This window comes from Embiotoca jacksoni, unplaced genomic scaffold (genome assembly GCF_022577435.1).
Source record: "Embiotoca jacksoni isolate LCO1_2020_lvr unplaced genomic scaffold, fEmbJac1.0.p SCAF_1, whole genome shotgun sequence".
Taxonomy (NCBI): Eukaryota; Metazoa; Chordata; class Actinopteri; family Embiotocidae; genus Embiotoca; species Embiotoca jacksoni.
The window spans coordinates 510,001-516,460 of record NW_027185229.1 but is presented as its reverse complement, the minus strand read 5'-3'; the positions used below and the strand labels follow the sequence as shown (position 1 = coordinate 516,460).

Sequence of the window (6,460 nt, the reverse complement as noted above, 5' to 3'; positions counted from 1 at the left end):
GGAAGGCTGACCATCCTGTCCTCCAGGGGGACACAGTTTCGGAGCTCAAAGAGCCTCTCAGGTTTCTCAGAAGGCTTTTAGCCTCATTAACAGTATCTTTATTGATCAAGCTGCTCCGACCAACAGATGGAGGTCTGCAGGGAGACGGAGTCAGATGCACTGGAGATGTGCTGTAAAACATGAACACTGTAAAACATGAACACTGCTGAATGTGAGACTGTCAGGTGCTGACCTGCTGAAGAATGCGATGTTACAGGAGAAGAACACGCTCTCCACTCAGTGTTTTCTTCACTGTTAAAGTTCCTGCGTGATGGAGCTGCTGGTGGAGATCAACTCTGCTGGTTAACAAACCAACAAGCCAGTTCTGCAGCGACCTGCTGAGTCTACCTGAATGATGGAAAACACAGGAACTGGAACCAGAACATGATCTACTGTTGCTATAGTAACGCCAGAAGAGCATTGTTTTATTAAAGTCCTGGTGTCTGTCTGTCTCTCGCTCTGTCTGTGTCTGTCTCTCTCTCTCTGTCTGTCTGTCTCTCTCTCTGTCTGTCTCTCTCTCTCTCTCTGTCTCTGTCTCTCTGTGTGTGTGTCCAGTAAAGTGAATCAAATTGAGTAACTCGGAACCAAAATGTCATCCTGCTGTTCCATTTGTCACCGTAGTATTTCATTATGGGACTACATTCAACTCATTTTACTACATTTGAACATCAGTCTTTATAAACCTACACACACACACAGGGACACAGAGAAGATGACATGCGACAGTAGGGGGGGTGATTTGTGTTCATGCAGAGCTCAAATTAAAATGAATAGGATGACAGGGAGAACAGAGGGCAGACACTGGGAGGGGAGGGGGGGTCTGTCTGAGGTATCAAAATACACAAAGGACCCACATTTATTAATTTTATCCATTTATGGCGGGGAACATCAGTAATACAGAAACAAACCAGAGTGATCATGTGACCAGGCCTGATGAAGACTCACTTACTGCTGCTCACATACATGATGAAGAACTGACTCCTGCCTGCAGTGTAGGGTGTGTGACACACACTCAAAGGAGTTATATTTATAACACTTTGTTGTTTTCCGTAATCTGAGCGACTAGAAGCATGTAGATGTTGAACAGAAGAGGCCCCAGAATTGAACCTTGTGGAACACCACATCTATGTCTATTCATATCTATATACATACATATCTGTTCATATCTGTTTATACATATCTATATACATATCTATATATTTATATCTCTACATATCGATATCTCTACATATCTATTTTTATACATATCTGTACATATCTATATATCTATACATACTATATCTATACATGTCTATATATAGCTATCTATACATACTATATCTATACATACTGTATCTATTCATATCTAGATCTATACATTTCTTTATACATATCGATATCTATACATCTATATATTTATACATATCTGTACATAGCTATATCTATATATCTATACATACTATATCTATACATATCTATTCCTATCTAGAGCTATACATTTATTTATACATATCTATATCTATAGATGTAATCTTTCAGAGGTTTAATTTCAGTGCCGACCCTTCTGCTGCAGGAAAGAGCAACAGAATCCAGGTGGTTGATGAAGAACACTTCAGTTTCCTCTGTGACCGTTTGTCTGCTGCTCTTCATTGTTACATCACCTGTCTGTCTAATTGGTGCCTGTGTTCAGTATTCAGCTCTAATGAACCTGAGGCTGAAATATGAAATCATAAAGCGGATCAGAGCTCATTACGTCCTCAGTCATCTGTTACTGTCTGTTTTTAATCAGCTACATTGTTCTGGCTGCAGTGATACAGTCCAGCTGTTCTGATGATCCATGTTCGTCTCTTTAAATACTAAATTAATTTAAATTATAATATAGGGCTGTGAATTATTTACCTTTTACAGAAAACTAAATATGTTACATGTCGGTATCTCTGACATGAAGACATCCTCACATGATCTGTCCCCGTAACCGAGGCAACAACAGACCATAATACTACCACCACCATAGTTCACTGCTGGTCTGAGCTGCTTCTCCTGAGACCACATGGCTCCTGCTACTGAGGACAAACACCTCTGTCTCTGGTTCATCTGTCAGACCTCATCATGTACTTTTACTCTGAAAGTCTTTTTCCTGTTTCTACTTTTACTCTGAAAGTCTGTTTACATTTTCCCCTGCAGGTCCAATCAGTACTATCTCTCTGATTGGACACACCTGGTCACATTCAGGTCAGCAGCTTCACTCCTCAACGAGTATTATTTATTTTAATAAATAATTTTTATTTCCACTGAGATATCTATCTATCTATAGATATATCTCTATATCTCTCTATATAGCTATATAACCTATCTATATTTCTATTTAGCCTATTTCTATATCTGTATATTTATATAGCCTATCTATATTTATATATAGTCTATCTTTACATCTATATAGCCTATTCTATATCTATATAGCCTATCTCTATATGTTATATGTTTTGGTTAAATAAAAACATTTAAAACTTCTGAAATCAGCTGAATGAAATCTGGAACAGAGTTTTGAATGTTTGTTATTATGAGACATTTGACAGGCAGGACGAGTTCAGTCAATTCTTCCTCCAATAAACTCCAAATTTTAAATAATATAAAAAGGTTTTAAAAAAAGATGCTTTTATAATAATAAATCATAATTTATAATAACGTTTTTGTCCACCAGCTGTCATTTTTCAAGCTGTTCACTTCCTGTCAGTCTGGTTATTAATGAAATGTGCTGAAATATAATCATGAGGCTGAACTCATCACAGATATAGGGGTGTGACGTCACCGGGCGGGGTTTAATTGGAGCTCCGTTCGTCCCTGGGGGCCCGGGGGGAGGGGGGGGGGGGGGTGGGCGCCGCACCTGCCGCCTCAGCTTCACAACAAAAGGAGGTGCAAACCGCCGCCTCCACCTCCAGCACCGACAGGAGGCGTCAAACCACCGTGAGGACCGATGCACCTACCGGAACTAGGTCGGTGGTACCTTCAAAATAAAAGACTTCGACTTGCTGCTCTGCTGTCTGATAAACCCTCGGAGTTATAAACAGGTTCTTCTGTCCAACTACAGCTGTTACAGAAACACTCCGCTGGTTTCACCCAGAGACGTGAAGATAGAAAACAACCAGAGACGTGAAGATAGAAAACAACCAGAGATGTGAAGATAGAAAACAACCAGAGACGTGAAGATAGAAAACAACCAGAGACGTGAAGATAGAAAACAACCAGAGATGTGAAGATAGAAAACAACCAGAGACGTGAAGATAGAAAACAACCAGAGATGTGAAGATAGAAAACAACCAGAGATGTGAAGATAGAAAACAACCAAAGACGTGAAGATAGAAAACAACCAGAGACGTGAAGATAGAAAACAACCAGAGATGTGAAGATAGAAAACAACCAGAGACGTGAAGATAGAAAACAACCAGAGATGTGAAGATAGAAAACAACCAAAGACGTGAAGATAGAAAACAACCAGAGACGTGAAGATAGAAAACAACCAGAGATGTGAAGATAGAAAACAACCAAAGACGTGAAGATAGAAAACAACCAGAGACGTGAAGATAGAAAACAACCAAAGACGTGAAGATAGAAAACAACCAGAGACGTGAAGATAGAAAACAACCAGAGACGTGAAGATAGAAAACAACCAGAGACGTGAAGATAGAAAACAACCAGAGACGTGAAGATAGAAAACAACCAGAGATGTGAAGATAGAAAACAACCAGAGACGTGAAGATAGAAAACAACCAGAGATGCTGCTTTTATTTCTCTTTAACTGAAACCGGAACTGAGAGCTAAAAGAGGCTAAAAGAGGCTAAAGGGGGGGGGGGGGGGGGTCATTCTCCTCCGTGGGCTCGTCATTAACTTTACTGTATGTCGTCATTTCATGAGATTTAATCTAAACTTTAAATGATGGGTCATTAACTGTTCAGCTTTACACTCTTTCTGAAAAAAGGATCCCGGAAGTCCTCCGGTTTGATCTGCGCGCTTGACTCTGCTGAGAGGAGAACAGAAGGAGGATGAGGAGGGAAGAAACTGGGAGGGAGGCCCGTCTGTGAATTCATCCTCAGTCCCAATCCGAGGAGCAGAGGAAGAGGAGCAGAGAAAGAGGAGCAGAGGAAGAGGAGCAGAGAAAGAGGAGCAGAGGAAGAGGAGCAGAGAAAGAGGAGCAGAGAAAGAGGAGCAGAGAAAGAGGAGCAGAGAAAGAGGAGCTCCGCATCGCTGCTGCATCAGAAGGTAAACACACCGAACACCGTCACCCCCCCTCCTCCCGGTACATTTCCCTTCTCTCCGCACGATCAGCTCCGGCAGCCGGACGGCGGCTCTCGGGTAGGGGGCTCCGGGGTTCGGGGCTCTCGGGTAGGGGGCTCTCGGGTAGGGGGCTCCGGGGTTCGGGGCTCTCGGGTAGGGGGCTCTCGGGTAGGGGGCTCCGGGGTTCGGGGCTCTCGGGTAGGGGGCTCTCTGGTAGGGGGCTCTCGGGTAGGGGGCTCCGGGGTTCGGGGCTCTCGGGTAGGGGGCTCTCGGGTAGGGGGCTCCGGGGTTCGGGGCTCTCGGGTAGGGGACTCTCGGGTAGGGGGCTCCGGGGTAGGGGGCTCCGGGCAGCTGCAGGACGAACGAAGGTCCCGGTTGTTATTGACGCAGTTTTTAACTGTGTCTCTCTCAGAGTCTCGGTACCGGTCACGGTTTTCATCCCGGTTCAGACCGGACTTCATGTCCCTTTGTACCGTCTGACCTCCGGAGGAGGACCGGAGGAAGAGCTCGGTCTCAGCTGTGCTCCTCGTGTCACGGTTCTGATTCGGTTCGGGATCACGGTCCGTTTCTGGATTACATAAGGTTTTTGTCTGTTGATCCGGTGTTGTGCACTTGCTCCGTTAGCCGCTGGTCCTCCTTCATCTCGGTGTTCATCTCCAGGTGCATGCTGGGAAGGTGTCTGTCTGCAAAGCAACGTATGGCCCTGAACTGGACGGGCTCCAGTTCCTCCTGCTGCAGAGGTCCGAGCTCCCAGACCGGGTCAGTGAGACTGGAGGTCCCGGAGAGGACCGCGGGCCATAGCTTTACCTCTCTGAGCTGTAACTGTTCCATCAATCAGATTTACTGCAGCAGGAACTTTAAGAGGAACTAGTTCTAGAACTAGTTTAACAGTCTGATGAGTCCACAATCAGTGTCTGTCCTCTCTCTCCATCCTCTGTCTGTCTCCGTCCTCTGTCTCCGTCCTCAGTCTGTCTCTGTCCTCAGTCTGTCTCCGTCCTCTGACGACGCCTCCAGGTTCCTCTGTGTGTCTGATCCCGTTTTTATTCTCATAATCAGATTGTAGAACACTACAAAGTCTGAGTTCAGATTTCAGTTCGGAGACGACGGAGAGACATTCTGAAGGAGGACATGAGTCTGGACCTGAGAGCATCACACTGAGGGACACCTCCATCAGACAACATCCTCTAACCCTCATCAGAACCAGAACGAAAACCAGAACTGGAACTGATAAGTGAAACTATAAAGAGGAAACAGAACCTCCATCTCGTCTGCTTCACTGGTTCTGATTCTTCTTCCAGTTCAGAACACCTCCTGTTTGTTGGTTCATATCTGGTTCATATTTGGTTTATATCTGGTTTATATCTGGTTTATATCTGGTTTATATCTGGTTCATATCTGGTTCATATTTGGTTTATATCTGGTTTATATCTGGTTCATATCTGGTTTATATCTGGTTTATATCTGGTTTATATCTGGTTCATATCTGGTTTATATCTGGTTTATATCTGGTTCATATCTGGTTTATATCTGGTTTATATCTGGTTCATATCTGGTTTATATCTGGTTCATATCTGGTTTATATCTGGTTTATATCTGGTTTATATCTGGTTTATATCTGGTTCATATCTGGTTCATATCTGGTTCATATCTGGTTTATATCTGGTTCATATCTGGTTTATATCTGGTTCATATCTGGTTTATATCTGGTTTATATCTGGTTCATATCTGGTTCATATCTGGTTTATATCTGGTTTATATCTGGTTTATATCTGGTTCATATCTGGTTCTTATCTGGTTTATATCTGGTTTATATCTGGTTCATATCTGGTTTATATCTGGTTCATATCTGGTTTATATCTGGTTTATATCTGGTTTATATCTGGTTCATATCTGGTTTATATCTGGTTCATATTTGGTTTATATCTGGTTTATATCTGGTTCATATCTGGTTCATATCTGGTTCATATCTGGTTTATATCTGGTTTATATCTGGTTCATATCTGGTTCATATTTGGTTTATATCTGGTTCATATCTGGTTCATATTTGGTTTATATCTGGTTCATATCTGGTTCATATCTGGTTCATATTTGGTTTATATCTGGTTTATATCGGGTTCATATCTGGTTTATATCTGGTTTATATCTGGTTTATATCTGGTTTATATCTGGT

The 6,460-nt window shown here is 42.8% G+C and overlaps 1 protein-coding gene across 1 annotated transcript in view; it reads left to right on the top strand.

Annotated features, from left to right (window-relative positions):
- The first annotated feature begins 4,033 nt into the window (after positions 1-4,033).
- cntn2 (contactin 2) overlaps positions 4,034-6,460 on the top strand; it is a 41,776-nt gene continuing 39,349 nt past the window's right edge. Inside the window, exon 1 of the mRNA XM_069152864.1 lies at positions 4,034-4,275. The gene's annotated coding sequence lies outside the window, so the exon portion shown is untranslated. The remainder of the gene's footprint in view (positions 4,276-6,460) is intronic.